This window comes from Mustela erminea, chromosome 1, assembly GCF_009829155.1.
Source record: "Mustela erminea isolate mMusErm1 chromosome 1, mMusErm1.Pri, whole genome shotgun sequence".
Lineage (NCBI taxonomy): Eukaryota > Metazoa > Chordata > Mammalia > Carnivora > Mustelidae > Mustela > Mustela erminea.
Window position 1 is genome coordinate 47,735,908 of NC_045614.1, and position 25,663 is coordinate 47,761,570.

Genomic DNA, 25,663 nt, shown 5'->3' on the forward strand with positions numbered 1-25,663 from the left:
ATTTGAATGCATAGCACATAAATATGTCCCAAAGAAGTACAGGTCTTCGAAGACTTTTATGGACTAGGGAAGTCAGGCTTGGTTTACTATGCTGAAATTTGCATTGGTCTTTGATAGATTGGTAAAATTCAAATTTAATGGGTGAGGAAAGGGAGAAGGTGTTCATAGGTGATAGAAACACCATGCACAGAGGTTTATGAGGTTGTCGGAAAGGGATGCTTTCAATATGAGTGACAAGACTGAGAGAAGAAGAAAGTACATGCATGGAGCAGTGGGGACAAGGTTGAGAGGAGGCTGATGATTCATTCCGAAAATACTTTTCAAATATATGTGCCAGTCACTGTGTGATGCTTGTGGTCAGAGTATAGAGGCCATAAAGCAGAATCCTACGCCCTTTCCAGCCCTTTGTAATTATTATTGTTTTGCATGCTTAATTTTTAAAGATTTATTTATTTACTTTAGAGAGAGAGAGAGAGAGCATGAACATGAGTGGAAGAAGGGGCAGAGGGGAAAAATATCCAAGCAGACTTTTGCTGAGGGCAGAGCCTGATTCAGGGCTTGATCCTATGATCTGAGGATCAGGACCTGAGCCGAAACCAAGAGTCAGGTGTTCAACCTACTGAGCCACCCCGGTGCCCCTGAATGCTTACTTTTTAGCAAAACATCAAGGATACTGGCCTGTAGTTTCCTTTTCTTGTAATGTCCATATACAGTGTCAGGGTAATGCTGGCCTTGTAGAATGAGTTTGGGAGTATTCCCTTCTCTTCAGATTTTTAGAAGAGTTTGAAATAGATTGGCATCAACTCTTCCTTAAATGTTTGGTAGAATTTATCAGTGAAACAATCTGAATCTGAGCTTTTCTTTTTGGGCAGTTTTTGATTACTGATTAAATCTCCTTACTCGGGGCTCCTGGGTGGCTCAGTGGGTTAAGCCTCTGCCTTCGGCTCTGGTCATGATCCAAGGGTCCTGGGATCGAGCCCCACATTGGGCTCTCTGCTCAGCACGGAGCCTGCTTCCCCCTCTCTCTCTGCCTGCTGCTCTGCCTACTTGTGATCTCTGTCTGTCAAATAAATAAAATCTTTGAAAAAAAAACTCCTTACTCATTATTGGTCTCTCCACATTTTATTTTATTTTTCATGATTCACTTTTGGTATCTTGTATATGTCTATGAATTTATCTGTCTTCTAAATTAATTGTTGGCATATAATTTGTCTAAGTAGTCTCTTAGATCTTTGCTATTTGAATGGTATTATTCATTGTATTGTCTGCTCTTTGACTTGTGATTCTGAGTCTTACTCTTTTTTTTTTTTCCCCCTAATCAAGCTAAAATTTTGTCAGTTTTGCTTATCTTTTCAAAATACCAGCTGGGTTCATTGAATTTCTATGTTCTTCTGGTTTCTATTTTATTTATTTCTGCTCTGATCTTTGTTGTTTTCTTTGTTCTGTTAACTTTGGGCTTAGTTCGTTCTTTTTCTAATTCCTTCAGGTGTACATTAGGTTATTTGAGATCTTTGTTGATCTAAGCATTTATTGCTATAAATATCCCTCTAAGAACTACTTTGACTACATCCCATAAATTTTGGGATGCTGTGTTTCCATTTTCATTTTAAGATTTTTATTTTTCTTACTCATTATTGGTCTCTCTACATATTTCCATTCATTTTTACCTGTTGGCCTTGCTTTGTACTGTTTAGAAACTGCTCTTCTTATGTACTTAACTATTTCTCCATTTAAAAAGGATTTAAAGCGATGCTTCAAAGATAACCTGTGCAGTAAAGGTGGTTTGTACCATATCTAATTCTTGCTCTAGATCTTTAGGCAGTAACATAATGGAATTTTATGTTGGATGTGAAAAAATGTGACTGTTTTACAATGCAATTCTCATTGCCAAAAATATGTTAAGTTCAACATCCCTAAAAGGCTACTAAAATATTATAGCCATTGAAAAGTGGGATTTCATGTAATTAAAGAAGACACATGGACATTACTCAGGGGAGAGTGAAAGTATAGTGAAAGTATTATGCGTTTTAGAGTTAGGAAGAGCTGGGTATCAACATCTCTTTTCCATGTCCTAGCTACATGAGCACTGGCAAGGTTCTTAGACTCTCTGAGCTTCTGTAAATGGGGAGAAGGAGGGAAAGAGGATTAATTAATTGATTAAAAATTTCCCAAGAGTCCCCGCTATAGCAGCTATTATTTTAGACATATTTAGTCTGCCCACATGGAATTAAGTCTAGCATAGAGGCAAATGAAAAATAAATTTTACACAATTATAATTGTGATAGGTGCTATAGAGGAAAACAATAACAAGGATTGAGAGCAAAACTAACAGAGTGGTCATGTGTGGCAAGAACTCAAATATGTGTGTGAGTGAAAGGCAATAAAGCCTCTTTTGGGGTTAGATTTTGGAAAAAATGTTTAAACAGCATAGTGGCTTGAGTATCAGATTCTAAGGTGCTACTATTAACAGTGTTGTGCTGATGCCTTTTAAAAATGGTGCAGAGTGGGGGCACCTGGGTGGCTCAGTGGGTTAAAGCCTCTGCCTTTGGCTCAGGTCATGATCCTGGGGTCCTGGGATCGAGTCCCGCATGGGGCTCTCTGCTCAGGGGGGCCTGCTTCCTCCTCTCGCTTCTCCCTGCCTCTCTGCCTACTTGTGATCTCTGTCTGTCAAATAGATAAAATCTTAACAAAACAAATAAAAATGGTGCAGAGTGAATGCTAAGTAATGGTTTGGATGTGAGATACACTGTGGGCGAAAAAATCCTGGTAACATACTCATTTTTCAGTTGTTGCTGTGACTAGCCTGTTCCTTACTTCTCTGCTCTCAATGATGGTGATTCATGGGACACATTATGGTTCCTGATTAAGGCATTCCTATTAAGTTCTCCGATGAATTAAAGCCAGCACTAAAGAATATGTTTAAGTGGGAGCTAAAGAAATCCTCCCTAGATAGCTTAAGCCACAACAGGGACTCTATTAGAAAATTCCTGAAGCATGAGGTGGTGCTGGAAACAAGTATGGCAAAGGTGTTCGTCATCAAAGGAACATCTTTGTCTCCTCTATCTGTACTGTCTTCCATCTCTGCTTTCTTCTTTTCTTGTAGCGGAGAACCTTTCTCTGTCTGTAGGTTCCAGGAGGTTCTAGCCAACTGCAGTCACTAAATAGCTCATGTCTCCCAGGAGGAATATTCTCATCAGTCCTGCTTTGATCAGGTATTCACCCAACTGCTATCCATTCTGGTGAAGAGGTTGGGATCACGTAATACCATGCAACTCCCACCACCTGGAGAGTAACTTCTGGACTTCATTCATCTGTATAGTGGGAATAAGAACAGTACACACTTCACCAGGAATGTTGTGAAGATTAGATGAAATAATCCATAGTGCCTGTCATATAATAAGGAGCGGTAAATGTCAGGCATGAGCACTATTTCTCTTGCTGCCATTTGATGTATTATTTTTAGCTTTTAAGAGATGTTTCTGCTCACAATCACTGGAACCATTTCAGGAAGTTTAGAATAAAAGGCTTATTCTGTAACCAACTCTTGAGCAAATTTAGGACTGTGAGCCTGAATGTGTCCTCATTACTACAGTATCAGTCTTGGAAACATGGCTCACGTAATTAAACTTGTTATACTCTTTTCTTTATCATTTTGTTGAGGCAAGCCAGATGGGAAGAAGTCAAATAACAAAGCTTATCATTACCAAGTGTAAAAAAAAATATTCAAGCTAGCTGCTTAGATGTTTCTCAACTTCTAATGAATAAAATAGGCATTAATAGTAATATAATTGTTGGTACACATTGAAGTTTGCAGTTATTAAAGCAGTAATAAAAAGAAACTTATCATAGCCATTACATGATTTTCCCATTTTAATAGGCATTTGCCTCTCCAGATAATTAAGGCATGCCCATTAAATTCTCAGATGAATAAAGTTAATGTAAATGAACATTTCTAAGTCAATACCCAGTGGCCAAATTGGTTTTTTTTTTTCCTTTTTCCTATTTTCTCACATTTTTGGCTGATTGGAGAAACCTCTTGAGTTGGACAGTCTGCTAAGGTAAAAAGTTTTGGCCTATCTGTGGTGTTTTCACATTCAGTAATTAAACATAGATAAAATTATCTTTTGGCAGTTAGGTGAAAGTGGTTTTCACTCTTCTTAGCAATAAGATGATTGGGACTAGGGTCCTTCAGCAGGCATGTGTGAAGCCAGGTTTGCTGTCATTTGAGCCCTTGCACTGGTTGTCTTTCTGCCTGGTGCACACCTGTCCTACATCCACATATACCTGGCTCATGCCTCCCCCACCTCGTGGCTTTGCTCAACTATTACGTTCTTGGTGGCAACTGCTCTGGCTAGCCTGTTACAAATTGCCTTTTGCCAACCCAGCATTCCTCAATCTCCTTATCTTGCTGGATTTTTTTTTTTCCCAAAGAACTTATTACATACTAACATGTTGGGTAGTTTATTTATTTATAATGTTTATTTTAGGTCTTAATGTTGCTTTTATTTGTTTTCCCTGATAGATCTTCAGAACCTCAAACCAAGCCAGGCACAGAGTACACCCTCCATAAATATCTAATGCATGACATACATAATTCATATACAAATATCATATACATACATATGTATATATAAGCTAGTAGGGCTAAAATATTTCAATGTATGTGTTCATAGTACTATTTTTTAAAGCTTTCCTCCTTCATCTATCCATTCATTTATCTATTAATATAGAAAACTTTTTCCTGGAGCTTTGTTTTCTTGGGTGGGATGGAGGAGAAGGAAAGGACGGAGGACATGATTCCTGTCTTGACTGAGTTTATGATACAGTTGTGGCAAGAGACGACTAAACGTTTTTGTAAAATGGGGTCCGAGCTATTACAGGAGACTTGGATGCTGTGGGCAAAGATAACAGAGGGTAACAGGAGCTTAGGCTTCTTTATAGGGGAGACCAGAATGTTTGGGAAGAGTCCCAGCAAAGGAGTTTGTGAAGGGTTTTGATGTGTGACAGGGAGAGAAATAGTACGTACGCAGGCTTAGAGGTAGGAGAGATGGAGAAGCTTAGAAGGCAAAGGAAGTTTAATATTATCAACTGGAGAGTCAGAATGAGGATAAAGAGAGAGAGAGGCCACATCTTCAAACACCTTTTAAACCCCGTTGTAAGCTGAAACTCGCCCCGAGCCATTTGTGGATTTTAAGCACCAGGGAGGGATGCAACACAGTTTCCATGCAGGGTGATGGCACTGAATGTATGCTGCACCCTCCATCTGTGAATGCCAGAGATCTTGCCCCGAGATCAACTTTGGTGTCAAATTTGGCCTATAAAAGCCGCCACTTGGAAATCATTTAGTATACATTTGCTGTCTTTGCTTGCCCGGATTCCATTTCTTCCTTCACTGGTCATAGAAGCCAGTTTCCTTTGGGGGTGGGGGGCTCTTCCTTCCTGCTTGTTAGTCCTTGTTTTGGTGGGGCTCCACTCCTGATGCCTGAGGCAGAACCTGAGAGCCTGACCTATCACAGCCCTATATCCCCATGTCCGCACTGACTGTTCCGGGTGTGGGCACATGACCCAGTCCCAGTCCCAGTCAGTCTGTGTAATGTGATCGTTTTCTAGCCTTAGTCATTAGTTCAAGATGGCCAAATTAGTTTAATTAAAGTGAGTTCAGCAGTTACGGGGAGGAAAAGCTGTTTTGTATACTGAATTTGAACCTTGGAAGCTGCAGTAGCCTGGAGCTGCTGGCAGCCATCTTGGCCCTGCCTGGGGCTTGAGAGTTGAGCCAAGGTGGAGAAGAACAGTGGGGCAAGTTAGGGATACTGGGTCTTGATGACATTAACCGAGGCCTCGATCAAGTTTCATATAAAGCCAGAAAAAACCCAGCAATTTCAGAAAGGTGTTATTTTTGGTTTCATTTTCATTTTTGCTTATGCAGTTTGAGAGATTTTTCCGTCTTTGCAGAGGTAAGCATCCTGACTAATAGCGACTGCAAAAGATTTTCCTGCTGGAGACTCCGGTACTGCAATTTGCTTAAATGGGGTGCTGACACTGCTTGTTGACCATTATCAACACTGGAAGTGAGCTGTTTCCATACAGTGACTTGAACCCCCTCTTGTTCTATGCAATTAATCATGGCTAATGGGAAGAAATACTTTCTTTGTCTCATCCATTTTTCAAACACAGTCCAAATTGTTTGAATTTTCACCAGCTCCATACTTACTTTCTCAGATGACTATTTGAGAAAATTCCAGAAAACATAAATAATTCCTTGCTTTTTCTTGGAACAGAAAGGATGGCATCGTGTTGAATTCTGATGGTCTTGCCTCAAGCCCCAACTCAAGATAGAATATTAAAATCTCTGTTAGATGCATGCATTGTTTTACAGAAAAATTCCCAGCATCTCCAAAGCTCCAACACAGACTGCAGTTGACAATAACCAAACCAGTATCTTCCCAGCCAGATTGGAGTCAATTTATAAGGAAGTCTATTTGTTGGATATTGATTATATTCATGTCAGTTTTTCAAAAGAAGTTTGTGGCAGGCAATGGTGAGTTTCATTCTTTCTGAAAATGAATACATTTGATTTCATTGCTCATTACTTTTAGTATGAAAATGCAGCTGTAATTTATACACATAGTTGTTTACTTCAGAGTAATCTCTGAAATTATGTGCTTAGCCATTCATTCGTTCATGCATCCATGCATTTATTCATTCATTCAGCAAATGCTTGTTGATCATCCGGTTACTGCTCTTGGTATTAGAGATATGGGGAAAATTGATTATGCTCCTTCTTCTTAAGCAGCGCATGTGGGTTGAATTTTAGTACTTGTTTTAAAACTAGCAATAGAGCTCTAAGGACAGTTTTATTTTATTTTAATGTGATTACATTGTACAGTGAGTCCTTATGACAGACATTGGATAACAGTAGTGGTTCTCAGGCTTGAAATTCCAGGATCCACACTTAGATAAAGCTGGGGAATGAGGGACCCAAAAATCTGAATTTCCAAGGAGCTTCCTAGGGGTTCTATTCTAGATGGTCAGCCACTCACACTTTAAGAATCGTATTTTTGGAGGACTGTAGCTATATTGGAAATCGGAACTTAAGAGGGAAATGTACAAAGACATTAGACCAGAGGAGAGATAAGGGCAAAATCTCTAGCTAGAATCCCAGGCCATGGATAATATAACCTACGCTTTCAAGTCTAGTTCATCTCTTACTGCATCCCCAGACAGCTCTTTGGTTTAAGTAAGTTAGCTGCTAAGGACCATCCCGTAATGTGGTTTATTAAACTCACTTTCCCTTCTCTCCCTAGCCATGGAATGCCCATTGTCCCCATCCTTCTCCCTGAGTATCTGAATTTTGCATGTCACCAAAAACCCATCTAGCAAAGTGTTCTTCAAACTTTAATTGGCACACATAACATCCAGGAGTATTATTAAAATAGAAATTTTGGGGGGTGCCTGGTGGCTCAGTCGGCTGAGCATCTGACTCTTGGTTTCAGCTTGGGTCATGATCTCAGGGTTGTGAGATCAAGCTGAGTGTTTGGGTCCATGCTCAGTGGGGAGTCTTCTTGAGGTTTTCTCCCTCTGGCCCCCACCCTGCTCACATGCTATCTCCCTAAAATAAATAAATCTTAAAAATATATATATATTTAAATATATATACATATATATATATATATATATATATAAAATTTTGACTCAGGACTGGAGCAGGTCTTGAATTCTGCATTTCTGACAAGATCCCAGGTGATGCTGATGCTGCTGGTCTACAGACCACACTTGGAGTAGCAAGGTTCTAGCCTATAGAAAAGATCTTTCTTCTCAGATTCCCTCCTGCTCTGGTAAATGTCCAGTCCTCTAATTCCTCATACTGGTACTTTTCCATATGTATACCTTTCCTATCTAAGGGAACAAATACTTACTATTTGTCTACTAAATGCTAGGCATTTCACATGTATTATCTTAATTCTCTCAAGCACCCTGATTAGATGGTACTACCGCTTCCACTTTATAGATTACAAAATAGACTCTGAGAGATTAAGAGCTAGTTTACCCCAAATCACACCATCTTCCTAAAAGTTATTGAGGGTATGATCTATGTTTCACACATCTTCAACTCCATTACAATACACAGCACAGGGTTGACATGTTACAAGAGTTTAGTAGACTCTCAGTATCAGTGAATGAATCCCTCAAATCATAATTTTGAGTATTTGTGATGAGCCAGAAAATATTCACAACATAATACTAGTGAAAAAATCAGGATCTAAAATTATCAGACCATCCTAATTGTGTCAAAAGTATACTTGTACATACAGGACAAAAGTGTTTGAAAGAAAGTAATCAAACACCGTACATACTGGTCATTTGGGGAAGGAAAGTTGGTAGTGTGGGGTGTCTGCTTTTATGGGGGGCTGTTTTTCATATGATTTGGGTGGGCAGTGAATAGGTATTAGATAACCAGGGAAACCAGTAGACATAATCAGGTATAATGAATCTATTGCTAGGATGAGGACCAGACTTGTCTGAGATGGAACACTGGGAGCCACGTCAGTGATGGATGTCTGGCCCATTCCATGGTGGTGAAACTGACACACCGGTGGGGACAACCTTTAGACACAAGCACAGTGTTGGTTTTAAAGGGAATTCTAGTTTTTTTTTAAGACTTAGGAATGACATTTATTACATTTGAAACTTATTTTCACTGAGGTATAATATATACCACAGAAAAATTAACATAGCCTAAGTGTGCTGTTGCACGGATTTCTACACATCAGACGCATCCATGTGAGCAGCATCCAGATGAAGAGGCAGAAGACTGCAGGCACGCTCAGATCCCCCTTGTGCATCTGCCCCACCCCCCGCCTCACCTCCCATGCCCTACGGCTGCCAGGATTACTGTCATCCTGACTTCTGGCAGCATGGCTTAGCTTTGCCTGTTTGTACCATATAAACCTGCATTCACATGTTAAGTACTATTTGGTGCCTGATTTCTTTTATGCCATGTTAATGTTGGTGAGATTTCAGAACACATGTTTTTGTAGATCTTTCGTTTTCATTGCCGTATGGTATTCCCTTATTCTTGACCAGCATTTGGCGGGATTTCCAGATTTTGGTTATTATGTATAATGCTGTTATAAATATTCAAGTACAGATTTTGAACAATGTTTTGCAGTGTTCTGACAATTAAAATGGGTTCTTCTGATGGATTTTGGTGAAGAGTGGTATCCTGAGACTTTAAGGGTACCTGAGGAATTACGGAGAAGATTCCGGAGATTTTGAGGCAAGACTCTGGAATCTGTATTTTAACCATGTGTTCTGTGGATCATATTTTTTTATTTTTATTTTTTTATTTGTTTATTTGACAGAGATCACAATAGGCAGAGAGGCAGGCAGAGAGAGGAGGTGAAGCAGGCTTCCTGCTGAGCAGAGAGCCCGATGTGGGACTCCATCCCAGGACCCTGAGATCATGACCTGAGCTGAAGGCAGAGGCTTTAACCCACTGAGCCACCCAGGCACCCTGTGGATCATATTTTTGAGAGACACCTTTTTGGAAAGAAAGGATATGGGACTGAGAGAAGCCATGATATTTATCTTGTTTTTCTACTTACTAACATGATTTTGGGGGAAACTACACAACCTTGGTAAATTTATTTTCCCATCTGTAGTAGTGTATCCCCATGTTGACTGTCTAGTTCCCATGAAGGCAAATAGATGAAAATGCTCCGTAAAACATTCTGTAAGTAAGATACTCTTGCTTTATCCCCAAACCTATGCAGGTAGAAAGAAAAAGTATGTAGTTAGTAATAATACCATATGTTGAGGTGACGTATCTTGAAGTTGTTGTTGTTTTTTTTAATGAAATCATACTATTGCTGTAAAAATTGTGAGTGCACAGAGAACTGCTTCCTACAGGGACATGATGCCTTTGATTTCAGGGTATTAAGCCTTTTGGAAAAGACACCATCTTTATGGATAGGTTCACAACACAGTAAGTGAGATGGCCAGTTTCAGCTTGGTCAAGGAAATAAGGAAGAAAGCCCCAAAGTAGACTGAATTAATGTATCTTTTTTTTCATATTCCTCTAACTCCATAAAAAAGCAGGATTTACACATGATAGGAGTTGATAAATTCATATTGATCAGTGGATAAACAAAGAACCCTCCCAGATTCTGAATTCCCTGCATTCCCTCTACCCTTTCTGTGCTTTAGCCTCATTGAACTACTTTCCGAGTCCTAAATGTTCCATGTTCATTTCAGCTTCAGCACTTTTGCACATAACCTTTACCCAGAACATTCTTCTCTTCTGTTCTCTGCCTAGCAAATACTTTATTACTTATTTAATAGAAGTTCCGAATAGGGGGAGGGTATTTCCCTGCCCTTGAAGTGGGGTCTCTGGCTCTCATGTTAGCCTGTAGCACCCTGAATGTCTGCACGAGACATTACACTGCTGATTTTTTGTAGCTGATTTATCATGGAACTATAAGCTCCATGAGAGAAAAAACTATGCTTACCTCATTGACTACAATAATCTCAACAGCCCAGAGCCCAGCACGTAACAGAAGCTCAGTAATTATTTTTTGCACCACTGCCCCCCTCCTTTTAAAGCCAAGAAAGAACATCAATAGCTTGGAAGCTATTGATGAGAATACCCAAGAGCAATAGTACTACACAACTACTCCTGCTTCCATCCAAGCATCCCACGCCTGAGGGCATAGGATTTCCATTCCTATTTGCTTTTGATACTTCACATTTCCAAATTTCTTCCCACCCCCCCTCCCTCCCCCCTCCCTCCTCCCTCCCCCCTCCCTCCCCCCTCTCTCCCCCCTCCCCCCTCCCCCTCCCTCCCCCTCCCTCCTCTCTCCTCCCTCCTTCCTTATCAGAGGAGGCCCATGTGCCTGTTTATTGCAAATATTTGGGCAGGCCTCAGAGAGCTGCTGGAAAGGTATCCTTGCAAATAAATCTCAACTTTCATCATAATTTCAGAACTCCTTCCAAAAGAAAGGGATCAGAACTAGCATTCTGCTTAAGGCAGAGTGACTCACATCAGGTCGTGAACTCACTGACTCACCCATGCATATACACAGTGTTGTGTTTTGAACTCATAATGGCCATTGAGAGCTCCGCCAGAAGGAAAATAATGTTTTGAGGGATTATTACTATTTGGCTCTATGAACCAAAGCCTGCCAGCCTTTTTTTAAAATTTTCCTGTCCCTTACTATTTACACTCAACCTTTAACCTTTTAGATTGAGTGGCAGGGATAGGAGCTGTTAGAGGTGGAACTTTGGGTGGCTTATGAATCATCCACCCACGTTCCTGTCACTACATAGACGTCTACCCACCTATGGAGTTACACATCCAGGCTGCTGAGTTGGGAAGGGGCCTTATGTCTATTTCAGAGTTTCTTAAGTCCTCAAATGTGTGCAAAGCACAGTGATGGAAAGGGTGGCTAGGCAAGGAAGAGAAAGGGCAGAAGTGCTCTGAGATTCAAAGCAGGGAGGCACCTGGGTGGCTCAGTTGTTAAGGGTCTACCTTTGGCTCTGGTCACAACCCCAGGGACCTGGGATTGAGCCCCTGCTCAGCAGGAAACCTGCTTCTCCCTCGCCCCCTGCTTGTGTTCCCTCTCTCACTGTGTCTCTGTCAAAATAAATAAATAAATAAATAAATAAAAAGAATCAAAGCAGAAATTTTTAAAAAAATATTTTATTTATTTATCTGACAGGCAGAGATCACAAGTAGGCAGAGAGGCAGGCAGAGAGAAGGGGGAAGCAAGCTCCTTGCTGAGCAGAGAGCCTGTAGCAGGGATCCATCCCAGGACCCTGAGATCATGACCTGAGCCAAAGGCAGAGGCTTAACCCACTGAGTCACCTAGGCACCCCCAAAGTAGGACTCTTTTATATCATTGGGAACCTAGAATGTTTGGATTGAAAGGATCCTTAAAATCTCTCAGTTTTGTCCTATGTTACATTCATTTTCTTTCTTGCTTGTTAGTCAATCAGCTTAGCGGTTCATTGCTGGGACTCTGGGTTTGACTGCTTGGGTTTGAGTCCTGGCATCACCTGTTCCTGAACTTATGTAACTGGTCAAGGTGTTTAACAATTAGATGTCTCAGTTTGCATATCTGTAAAATGACAAAAATAAGAAGGAAGATCTTGTTTTGTTTTAAGGATTAAATGGGCTAATGGATGTAAAGGGCTTAAAGCTCTGTGCCTAGCACATAATGAACACTCAGTACATGTTGCTTTTTATTGTTCATCAAAGACTTTCATAGCCACTGTGTGCTAGACAGTGGGCTGGTACCGAGAATGAAGTTCAGTCCCCTTATTTATGATATTTCCTGTCTAATAAGAGAGGGGAAAACACGCCACAAGTGATTATCTAATATTATGATAAGCCCTACCATGGACAACAAATGGAACAAAGTGTGTTGTCAAGTCTGAGGATGGAGCAACCATATTTGATATTTGGTTCTATATGGACTTGATAAAAGAGAGGTGTAGGGATATGTTTATCATCAAAGAGAATAGTTCACAGGGATTTAGAGCTCTGGAATGATCTGGAAAGTTGGATGTGGCTGGCTCAGAGGTACGTATGGGTAGGCAGGTGGGAAATTCAAAATTCCCATCCGGTGGAAGGTGATTGCCCTGCCTGCAAGGCTGTGTGTTACCTCTGGTTGCTCTATGAGTTCCTATATTCCTAATATTTTTGGTGTTTGTTTCTGAATGTATCTTGGGGTGTGTTGACTATTGTTTAGAAGGTCTTACTTTATATTTTACATGTATTTCAGTTTCTGAAGGTTGAGAAGCGAGATGTGTGTGAAATGTGGTTCTGTCCTACCGTTGCTTTAGCGAAGTTTGCTGGTCCAGTGCCATTATCTGACACCATTTATCATGGGTCTCAAAAAAAAACCAAACAAACAAAACCCAAAAAACATTTTCTGTCTTAACAGTCAGAGAGCACTTTATTTTTATTTTTATTTTTATTTTTTTAAAGATTTTATTTATTTATTTGACAGAGAGAGTTCACAGTAGACAGAGAGGCAGGCAGAGAGAGAGAGAGGGAAGCAGGCTCCCTGCTGAGCAGAGATCCCGATGCGGGACTCGATCCCAGGATCCTGAGATCATGACCTGAGCCGAAGGCAGCGGCTTAACCCACTGAGCCACCCAGGCGCCCCCAGAGAGCACTTTAAAAAGCAACTCCTCTGGGCAAAAAGTTGAGAGAGTTAACATTAAACACACTGATTTGTTTTTCTTCCTTTCTCTTCCCCTCTCTGCTGGCCAGCCCCGTCTTACACCCCTGTTTTTCTCTTCCATTTTAATTTCCCTTTTAAGGAGTCTCTCCATATTCTTTTTCATTTTCTGCCATCACTATCATCTCAAACTCCTCTGTTTTCCAGCTTCTCTTAGGACTGTGGTGTCACACCGGGGTCCCCCCCTACCCATTTTGGGGTTCTGTGGAGTTAACCAGGCCTGGTGGAATTCCCAGATTTGTACTCTGGCTTCCACCTTACTTCCTGACTTTCTTTGTATATTGAGTTTCTGAGTAAGATTTTGTTTGGAGATATAGTTCTGGGGTTACAGAAAGTTTAATATTATGGCCTTAGGGTTGTGAGTCATACTTCATTTCTCATTTACTTTAACCACTTCATAAATAGTAAAACAGATTTGAGTAGGACCCTTTTCAAATAAATGTGTGTTTTTTTTTATTTTTCACAGTTGCTCTCTTGAACTATTCTTTTCCTTTATTATTTTGCTTACATATGGTGCTATTTGGTGTGCTTTTTGTGGGGTAATGTGTTGGAATGCTGTCTTATAATCTTTCTCTGAATTATACAAGTCAGAATGGCATTCTTGAATCTTGTTCTTTAAAAACTGTTGCTGAGTAGTATTATGACACCCTTATATCAATGGCATATAAGGTTCAAATGGCATGGTAATATGCATATTGATAAACTTTTCTTAGGTTGAATAAAAGATACATTCCATAAAGCAGGCACATTCATGTTTCTTCCCTCTGTTGAGTGTGAGGCGGGTCTACCTGTCCCACAGTCCACATTCGGAAGAAACAGAGAATCAGAAAGAAAAGGAGGAGACAGTAATTTGATATTTTTTAGATTGTGAAACTCTGTAGCTATATGATAATCCCACATCATTTTTTTCCACCTGCTCTCTGGTGTATCCCAGCTAGTTCAGAGCAGAGGAAAAGATCAGAGTGGAAAGTGTAGGTAAGACTCATTCATGACCTAGAAGATGACTCCTCCTCCTCCTTTCTTAGTGATGGCAAATAATTAAGTCTGATATTAATGGGCCAAGACTAGGGGAGGGAGATTTGGATGAAATGTGTTCTAGAATCTTCTTTTTAGGAGTTTTGTTAAGCAAATAGATACAATGCAAGATAAAGCAAATTTCTTTCCTATTCTGATGTTTACTTCTCTGAAGCTTAGAGGCTGTTCAAATTTCTTCCTTTACTTATAACTGAGCCAAGCTATACATATGTATTAGTTTTAGGTCTTTCCCTGTAAATCCGATCCTCAGACATTTTGTTCCTTTTCTGAGCCATACTGCATTTGTCTGCATCATTCTCGCCTTTAACACGAAATTATCAGATTCCTTATAGGTTCTGTTCTTCCCTTGTGCTAAAATATACCTCCCAAAATGGTTTGATCCAAATATATTCTGTCATTGTCTAAAAGAGGTTTGAATCTTATTTCTTTTTGAATATATGTGTGTGTGTATGTGTGAAGAAATTCTGAATCTGATAATCCCAGTTTTGTGGAGATTTAAGTATTTTTTACAGTGAAATATAATTTCAGAGAGTTCTTTATATTCAAAGAACCAAAATGGTTTCTTTGGGGAATTTAGCCTGAGGAACTAACTCAAAACATGGACAAACCTGAGTGCCAAAAGATGTTTGTTGCAGATAAATACCTAAAGGCAAAAAATTGTAAACAACCTAACAATGAGATTAATGGTGTTTTCCAGGTGGGTGTATCCACGCAGTGAAATATCATTGGATCCGTTGGATAAGGACTCTGAAGATGGCACAGCACCGTGAATAAACCACCATGTGACAGCACCTGTGTACTGCGATTATGAGTGAGTCAAATTATTTGGAGGAAAACTGGCAGGGATTGTGCTGAGATATTAACGCTAGTGTGGCAAGAAAGACAGGAGTAATAAAACCCTCTTTCTGTCTCCCATTTGCCGACAGTCTCTTATGTGCCAGAAATTACAAGAAGTACCTCCCTGGACTAACTCACACTGCTTTCCTATAGCCATCATTGTCTATGGCCAAACCTCCCTGGATAAGCCTGATCTCGTCTCATACAGCTGTCAACGATTCCCATTTGCAAAGAAAGAATTTAGAAGCTCAGATAGGTTAGATGATTTGCCCAAAGTCATACTTGCTCTGACTGGCGGGGTTGGGCTTCAAAGAGAAGGCCTTAGGCATTTTATATATTTATTTATTGCATGCATTTTAACAAGAGAATGGAGAAGAGAGAACTGAAGTAGTGGTCCTACAACCTGAATTCAAACATCAGTCTTCCCGCCAATAGATGGTTTGACCTTGATCTGCCATTCCTCGTTCGTAATCAGAGGTGCATTGAAAGTGAATATCCACAGGGAGCATTCCTATGTCAAAATTCTTGGGTGTGGTTTTCTAGTTGACTGGTGTGTATCTCTTACTCAAAAAATAAGGTCATTCTGTGAGACTTGGATGAATCGTTTTTGCTATAGTTTCTCATTTCAGACCCTCCATATGTTAACAAAGATTGTCTCTCTTACAGAGAGGCAAGGATTACTCTACCAAAAGGTAGTGTGGTTGGTGTGCATATTTAGGGGGAAAGGACTCATGAGGTCCAGGCCTCTTTGCATTTGTTTGCCTAAATCAAGGGAAAGGACCATGCAAGGGGTGACATGATTGATGGGGAGTTTCAGAGCTCTGGATGCTGCTTGAGTATGGCTCATAAATTTCTGAAAAGATTTCCCATTTAGCTGGGTGTATAGCCTCATGGCAGACAGCTGCCTGCACAGCTGGGGCATCAACCCTCACTCATCATGTGGGATACAATAGGAATGGCTCCTAGCTGGTAATATTCATGCCCATCTGTTGAGATAACATGGTGCTCTCGTGAACACTGGTCAACTTTATCCTCCTCTACCCCCCTCGAACCTCTTCCCTCCTACCTCCCATCCATCTCTAGCCATGTGCATTTTTATCTTCTTTTCAGATGTCCTTTCTATTTGGATAGTATTTTGTTAGTCCGTACAGTGTGAGGAAATTGTCATCAAACTTGAATGTACACACATACCACTTGGGGATCTTATGTAAAGTCATATCATAATTCACTTGATGTGAAGCAGGGCTAGATATTCTGCACTTCTAACAAGCTGTAAGATGGTGCTTTTGTTGCAGCCATGGATAGATGGCTTTCTTCTCCACTGTGCGTTTTCTTATCTTGGGAACTTAAATTAGTGAAAGATAATTAGACTCCCATGTAGTCCATGAATGTTGAATATTGCCTTCCTGTTGAGCATCTTGGTCAAGATCTGTACTTGTACTCGAAGGCATGTAGCGAAATCACAAGACATAACCAGAACATGATTGGGTTTGCCATTTCCTGATCATTGAAGGAAGCAGTCTCATGCTCAGGACCTGGAACTCCTATAGAGTGTATATGGAGATAAGTGGGGATAAAATGAAGGAGAGTGGGGCTGTCAGTTCTCACCTGTCCTTGGTCATTTCCTGATCTCAGATAAGAAGCTCCCAAACTCATTATCTTAGATTTAGTCCCATCTACAGAGGAAGACCTGCAGGAGAGGTGATGGCCTAGTAAATACCAAGGCTCCAAGGTGATGGGGCATCACTGCCAGTAACACCATGTACAGAGAGAGAACTTTGGAGGAAATGGCAGTGACTCACCATGAGATCATCATGTTTATAAAAGAAAAGAAGGGAGAAAAGGTAATGTCCTACCAGATCCTTTGAAGCAGTCCTATTTTGCCTGAGTCAACGTAGTCTAAAGGAAACTCAACAAAAGAAAAGAATGAGAAAAAAAAAAGTGTGTGGCACATCAGCCCAACCTACCAAGCAGCTTCTGGACCAATTTTTTCCTTGGCACCATAGGACATTTTGATTTTCCAGAGAAGTGTTATATATGACATGTATAAATATAAGTGTTATATATTATATGTATAAAATATATATAAAATAGAAGTTAAAGAGCCCTGAAAAATGCTTTTAGAGAAAGAAAAAAGATTTTGAGTTTTTTGTATTGTTTAATTCACAGAGGCAAAGCAGGGATAGAGAGCAGTTTTGATCCAAAGATTAGTTGTGATGGGTTCCTGCCTTCTCCTGGATGGACTCTTGAGGATAGAATCAATTAATTCCTCTTTATAAATAATTTTAATTCCCATGCTTCATAATTCTAGATAAACAGCAGATTAGGATAGACATGTGGGTAGACCCTTTCCCACACTCTGGGAAAATTGGTATTTTTCCATTTAACTTACATGATGGAAAGAAAATTTTGCAGTAGGAAAACAAACAACCTGATGATCTCTGTAATCCAAAATCCAGGCTTTCTGAATTTCAAAGCAAGCTCATAAAAATGACTTGAGAGCAGTACAGAGCTGTCCATACAGTATACTTTTCCTACATTACATCCATCTCCTTTTCTACAGCTACCTTACCCTCTATCCCTACTGAACTATTTCTCTTTCCTGAAACCCATCATATTCTTTCACTTCTCAGGATCTTTGTTTATCTGGTAAAATCTCATCATTAAAAAATTCTAGCTCACCAAATGCAATTCTTATACAGCTACTTTGGAAATGTTTTTGTCTTTTTTAAAATAAAGAGTAACACATATTTACCAAATGATTCAGGAATTCCACTCCTAGATATCTATATCTATATCTATATCTATATCTATATCTATATCTATATCTATATCTACACACACACATCTATTCCATATATATAAATAAATATATATATGAAAACAGGTCTAGACAAAGACCTGTACTGGAGTGTTCATAGCAGCTTTATTCATAATAGCCCTAAACTGGAAACATCCCAAATGTTCATCATCTGGTGAATGGCTAAACATGTTGTGGTACATCCATATAATTGAATACTATTCAGCAATAAGAAGAAACAAATGACTGATATATGCCACAAACTGGATGAAAATCAAAAGCATTATGCTAAGTCACAAAAGCTAATACCAAAGATTATATACGGTATTATTCCATTTAGATAATTTTGTAAAAGGCAAAATTATAGGGACAGAAAGATCTGTGATTTCTAGGGCCTAGGGTTATGGGGAGGATATAGAAAACAATAGGGCACAAAGACGAATTTTGGGGTGGCCACTCTTTTTAATTTTGGTAGCACTGGTGCTTACATGACTCTGTCAAAACCATCAACCTGTGCTTTTGAAAGGATGAGTTTTACTATAAGAAAACTGTTCCTCAAAACTCACTTGAGAAATTCTGGCTCACAAATCAGTTTCTCCTCTGATCTCTTTTCCATACAGCCAGTTGTAGCCGTAAGTTCTAATATACCATTCACCACCTTAAACTTGACTATACACAGGGACATATCACATGGGGATTATGTTAAAATGTAAAACACAATTCCCTAGCTCTGGAGTTGGGCTGGAAATGCTACACTTTTTTTTTAAATTATTTATTTGACTGCAGAGACCAACAGGGTTCAATCCCAGGACCTGATATCATGACCTGAGCTGAAGGCAGATGCTTAACTGACAGCCACCCAGGAGCCCCTGGAAATGCTGTATTTGTAATAAGTTCCAAGGCGATGCTTGAACTTAGGGCTGCAGACCACCCTTAGAGTAGATGGCTTTATACTATAGCATGAAGTTTCCTATCTTGGAACTTTAAGTCCTTAATAGATGACTGGGTTGCCCATGTGGTCTTTGGTGTTGAGTGTTGCATTTCTCTTAAGCAACGTAATCAAGGCTGGTGTTCTCCATGAGGGCGTGTAAGGAAAATCACAGAATATAATATTTTTCTGTACCTCTTTCCACTGGGAGCTTCTCAAAAACCAAGTCTGTGTATTGTTTACTATTTGGTTTGTTTACACCTGAGCATTGGATCCTAATATACACTCAGAAAAACTTTGTGGAATGGATGGATGGATGTAGCAATGCCATAAATGATAAGCAGTGAGGTTCCTCTTCTGAAGAGTGACAACTGGAAGAATACCAGGCTTTTGAGCAGAAGCAGAGTCCATTTAAAGTGCAGGGATCAAGTCAAGAGACCAGACAGTAGAATGAGTACATACCAGAAGTTAACTTATACTTGCCTTCTGTAGACCTTTAAATTCCCTAAAGTCCTGTCCTTTCTCTGGCAGAATCTGACCCACAGGCTTCTCTTCCATGCTTCTGGCCCATTGCCTGGTGTCTGTCATTGCCACAGTGCTATAGATTATTGAGATTAATCTGTCTTGCTGTTGTACTAATGACCCCATTTTCAAGCTGGATCCCCGGAGTTGTAGGAATAGCTGATATTGGTGTACAGGGAGCTCTCTGCTAGAGGGATCTAAAGGCAAGCCTAGTGAGTATTGGAGCTTGATTAACAGTTCCTGGTCAACAGACCTAAGTTTCAGATGTGGTTTCATCACTATCTGTTTTTGTGATCTGACCAAGTCACATATTCCATGCCCTCATCTGGAAAATAGGGAATGGAGTAAGCCAGGCAAACCTAGTCTTCATCCCCCAAATTTGAGGTTTGTGACTCCCAAAACCTTACTGCTTATGCTCTAAGTATTATGAGGATTTAAAAATATCTTAAATCCTTGTTATTTAACTGGATGAAACCCAAGTCCAGATGGTTGGTGTTCCCTGAATGATGTACTCTTTACATATGAGAACTTGATTTGCCAAGTTACCCCACTATTTTCATCTCACATTCGTGCCCAACAGATTTATTTAAGAGGGAAAAGCTTATATGAAAATAACCTCAAAATAAGGGCACTTGTTGGAACTTTTCTGATCATGCTAATTATTGACTTCAACCTTGTATGGTTTCAAATGGACAGCTGTGTATAAATATTAATTTTTCTTTGAGGGCTTTCACAAAGATTTTCTTCAGTAGTTTTGTTTTCACAACACAATCAAGAGAATTAGTGGTTCTGACAAAACAGCAATTAAATGTGTGCCACATCTCAGCTTGTAAAGTGACACACAGTTTCTGGAAACAGGACATCATTTTAAATGGAATTAGTTTCCTTTGTCATATTATTGATTGAAACAATTATGATCTCAGCTCTTTGCTCTTTTCAAACAATTTTACTTCAGAATCTTTTTTTTCTCATCTTCTTTTGAGGTAACCATTTGAAGTGGCCAAGACAGTCTTTTTGTCGATTGTCCTGACTTCTTACTAACAGATCCCAATTTTTCCCAGCTTTATTCTGATTTCTGTCCTTCATTTCTCTTTCACATGTTGGATTATTTGTAGATCTTGTCATTGTAATTTTCCATACCATCTGGTTAGGATGTGTGGCCAGCATATCACCTGACCCCCAAAGCTTCATGGTCCCTTTCCAGCTGGTAACTGGTCTCCTCCCAAAACTACATTTCCCAGCACCCTTTGCATCTGGCAAGACTCTAAGACTAGTTCTGGCCAATGGAATGTGAGTGTGGAAGTGGTGTGTCATTTCTTAAAGAGACAAAGAAGCAGGCTTGCCTTCGTGATCTTTCTTTATCTGTCATCTCAATGGGTAGAGGACCATGCGTAGGACTGTCAGACACACTAGCATTGGGTATCTTTGAAAAGGAAATAAATTTCTATCATGTGGCATCACTGAGGTTTCAGGGTTGATCTGCTTTGGCAGCTAATGTTACCTAAATAACACAAAATGTTATCAGATCTGCATCTTTTTTTTTTTTTAAAGACTTTATTTATTTATTTGACAGAGAGAGATCACAAGTAGGCAGAGAGGCAGGCAGAGAGAGAGAGAGAGAGAGAGAGAGAGGAGGAAGCAGGCTCCCTGCTGAGCAGAGAGCCTGATGCAGGACTGGATCCCAGGACCCTGAGATCATGACCTGAGCCGAAGGCAGCGGCTTAACCCACTGAGCCACCCAGGCGCCCCAAGATCTGCATCTTTAATGTCAGGTTTTCATCTCTTGTTTTGAGCATGGTATCTTCTAGGACTTTTGAAACAACATTTTTTTTTCTATCTTACTTTATTGTAAGAATACAGTGTCTAATACATATAAGATACAAAATATGTATTATTTGGCTCTTAATGTTACTGCTAAGGCTTCCAGTCAACAGTGGGCTATGAATAGTTAAGCTTTTGGGAAGTCAGTCACAAGTTACACTAAGATTTGTGACTGGGTGTGGTCAGGAAATGGCAGCCCTAACCCCCACATTGTTCAAGTGTCACCTATATTGGGAAATAGGCAAAGAATTAAATAGACCGAATTGGGTAGGTGGCAGAGTGTCCTGGGACGATTTGTTACAGTCTTCTATTGAAGAAGGGCCTAGAGGATTCAACATTGATGAAATTTTTAGGAGACAAGTTTGAATAGAATCTTGTTATTCTCAGGTGTGTCCCAGTTTTGCTCAGGTGGTAAAGGCTTCTGGGTTATTTTGGATTTGCAGGGAATGGGTAAAGCAGATAATAGCAGGACAGTGTGTTGTGTGGGAGCAGCAGAGTGAAATGCAGAGTTGGATGAAAAGAAAGAGATTCCAGATCTGCTCTGCCCCTCGGCCTCTATAACATTGGTCAGTTATTTAATCAATGCCTCAATTTCCTTACCTGTAAAATTGGTATAATGGCACTTTTCTTGTAGTAATAACACAGAGCAAAAGATAAATTACTTAAGTGCTCAACACAGAACCTGGAACATTGTGTCAAATGTGAACTGTTTATCACTCTCCTTGCTTTTAAACACAACTGATACATTATGATAAACTCGTTCACTGCTGGGTCCTCAGCATCTACAACAGTGCCTAGTACACAGGGGCTCAATAAATAATGGTTATCTGAAAGAACAAATACAGTTTTTATTCTGTTTTCCTTTTCCTGTACTATTGCAAGCATTCTGTAAGTTATTTGCAAAAACAGGATTTTAGAATTGTTGCTGTGATCAATATTTAATAAACACATTTAGAACTCATATATCCAATTGTGAGCTTCTCTTCCATGTTGTCAGCAAGTAATCACTTTTTCTAAAGATGCTGATCTTGAGCAATATATTTTTGCAATTTCTCTTAGGGTAATATATCTGGAGTCTGTGGCATATTCTTTGAACACTGACAAGGGTGGCAAATTGTCAACCTTTGCAGGTGAATTAGATTACTGGAAATAGTCACAAGTCACTCCTGACTGCGTTGTTGAGTATGAAGAATGATTTGCCATGATGAAAATGTAGAGCTTAATGTTGCACAAATTTTTAAATGACTCTCATTGCACAAAGAAAATCTCCAAAATTGTACCAACCTGAAGAATTCATGTTGGAACAACTAAGTAGTCACACAAACTTGCTGTTAAAAACAAACACAAACACAAACAAACAAACAGACAAAAACAAACAAACAAAAAAACCCCAATCTATCTAAAGGTGTTTCTTTCACTTAAATATCCTGCATTGGTTCAGAGGAAAATATTCAGTTTTTAAGAGGTCTTTCTTGGTGCAACTTTCACAACATTTGCCTCTGAAAATAAAAATCCTTGCTTCGGCTTTTTGGGCTAAAGAGCTTGAAGGGAAGTCTATTAAGATTCGAATATGGTTGGGAGAAGGGGGTGGGATTATGGACATTGGGGAGGGTATGTGCTTTGGTGAGTGCTGTGAAGTGTGTAAACCTGGTGATTCACAGACCTGTACCCCTGGGGATAGAGTATTATGCCTCCATCAGAAAGGATGAATACCCAACTTTTGTAGCAACATGGACGGGACTGGAAGAGATTATGCTGAGTGAAATAAGTCAAGCAGAGAGAGTCAATTATCATATGGTTTCACTTATTTGTGGAGCATAACAAATAGCATGGAGGACATGGGGACTTAGAGTGGAGAAGGGAGTTGGGGGAAATTGGAAGGGGAGGTGAACCATGAGAGACTATGGACTCTGAAAAACAATCTGAGGGTTTTGAAGGGACGGGGGGTGGGAGGTTGGGGTACCAGGTGGTGGGTATTATAGAGGGCACGGATTGCATGGAGCACGGGGTGTTGTGCAAAAATAATGAATACTGTTATGCTGGAAATTAAAAAAAAAAATAAATTGACTTAGGAATTTAAAAAAAAAAAAAAAAAAAAGATTCGAATATGGAAAGTCTTTCTCAGTACCTTCTCATTTCCAGAAGGTTAAATAATTGAGCAAATTACAGTATAGCCGAGTAAAGACTTTGAAGATATTTGGGTTCCTGCTATTTGATAGTTAGTCCTACAGTGGTATTAAACAGGTGGTAAGACCTTAACTTTCTGGGAAGTAAAAACTTGAAGAGAGAAGGACAGTATAATTTTCTGTATGTAATGCCTTAAAACAAATTTTAAGGGTTTGGGGAGACAACCCGGCAGGGTTATCCCATTGCCTGATACTAATCACCATCTTTAGAGGGTGATACGATTATTTTATTATTATGTTATATTCTTTTATATCATATTATATATTATATAATACTTATATAATATTAACTATATTATAAATAATATACACAGATATATATTATATATTTTATATGTATTATTTTATTTTATATTATAGTATTATTAAAAGACTTTATCACTTACAGAACAATGTCAGATACTGTGTTTTCTTTGATTCTCCCAACATGCTAAGTGGGCATGATTATCTCTAATTTCCAGATGAAATAACCTGAGGCTGAAGGAGACTGTGACTTGCCTGAGCTCAGTTAAATAGTGAGTGAGCTGGGACACTAAAACAAGTTTGCAGTGCTCCCCACCCTCCCCACCCCGCCTTTGGAAACATCTGGTTATTTTGATTCATTGTGAGTTTTATTTTTTATTTGTTTTAATTTTTTATAAAATGGGCTTCAAAGTGCAGCGTGTCAACTGAACCGTGCTTTAAAAAGTGACAAAATAAAAACAGTTGTTGCTTTGCTTGAGTGCTAACTTAATGGAAGTACAAGTACTTAGGTTTGGTAACACAGGCAGGGGATCCAACCTTTCTCATTTTATGATTGGGAATTTAACAGTCTTCTTGATGCTAAAATTTACCTCCTCTCCATGTTAGATACATTGTATGATATCACCAGATAAAACCAACTTATTTTTCCACTGAAATTTTCGATGGGCACATTAGAAAATGGGATACTTTAAAATGGCATGTTTTTGTACAGATGGAGAGAGACGTTCCCCCTCCCACCCCCATGCAACCATTATGTTTCATTGGCGAGGTTACTGATCCACACATGTGACTGTGCGCCGGCCTGTCTTTCAGCCTGTCCCCAGCTTTTTATTAATCTCAACTCTTCCTTGTAAGAACATTTACACAGCCCCGTCATTTTGTGAGCATGCAGTACTTTTTAAAATGTGGGAAAGGGGGGCACCTGGGTGGCGCAGTGGGTTAAGGCCTCTGCCTTCGGCTCAGGTCATGATCTCAGGGTCCTGGGATCGAGTCCCGCATCGGGCTCTCTGCTCAGCAGGGAGCCTGCTTCCTCCTCTCTCTCTCTGCCTGCCTCTCTGCCTACTTGTGATCTGTCTCTGTCAAATAAATAAATAAAATATTAAAAAAAAAAAAATGTGGGAAAGGGAGTAGTATCTAAATTTTCTCATGGTAGAGCGAAAGCCATTTTATTGGTTCTGTTGGGAACCAGTAGCTGTTCCTGTCGAGAGATGATTTTGACAGCAGTGGAAGCCTCTCTCTCTGTTTCAGTGCTGGGTGACAACTGCATTCCTTCCATCAGGCCCTGTTGTTTTAAGAATATTGTGACAACTTTTTCTTTGCCTTGCATTCTTGGTTTTAAAACATCACCTCTCCACAGAGGACTTCAGCTACATCCCAAATACTCGATTCCTTGGAAAATAAACCAGAAGTAAATACAGAAAGACCCTGTAATTAAGTCGTTCTTATAGTAAATACATGATTGTGATATTTACATAATACACAACAATTTTTTTGAAATGTAATTTTTTCCCTACAAAATTAGTTTTTATTGTGAAGAGTGATGTTAACCCAAACACCCACAAATGAGCTACGAGTATAAAACCCATAATTTAAATACCTTAACATCACAGTGTTTTCATGGGGGTGGCAATTCTGATAGTCTTTTAGGTACGTATGTGTTTGCATAATTTAAAAAAATATATACTGTACTTTCTGATTTCACATGTAAGCATTTCTCCATTTTTCTGGATCGTTTTTGTAAACCTCCATTTAGATGGCTGCGGAATAGGCATGCTGTGTGGTTCTCTGTACCATTCCCTGAGTATTTCTTGTTGCTGTATTTGTGCTTCTTCATAGTCACAAGGAATGTTGCCATAGGGACCTGAATAGTGGTTTCCTGTGTTCATGATTATTTTCTTAGCACTTTTATTTCTTCCTTCCCCAAACTTACTACATCATAATTATTCTTTCTCTTGAGAAATTGTCTAAGCAGCTGCCTTGAGGTGGGGGCCAGTGTACTTTCTATTCTCTCTCAGCTTAGGAGACTTTTCACCTTAAAAACAGCCAG

General features: G+C 39.6%; 1 long non-coding RNA gene across 4 annotated transcripts in view; it reads left to right on the forward strand.

Moving 5' to 3' along the window:
• LOC116579942 overlaps positions 1 to 25,663 on the forward strand; it is a 93,260-nt gene that overhangs the window by 60,332 nt on the left and 7,265 nt on the right. For 3 of the 4 annotated variants that reach the window (XR_004281471.1, XR_004281470.1, XR_004281472.1), the window contains exon 3: positions 14,977 to 15,090. This is a non-coding gene — a long non-coding RNA (uncharacterized LOC116579942). Of the gene's footprint in view, positions 1 to 14,976; positions 15,091 to 15,205; positions 15,411 to 25,663 lie in introns of those variants that run through there. The other variant, XR_004281473.1, reaches the window with a different exon arrangement.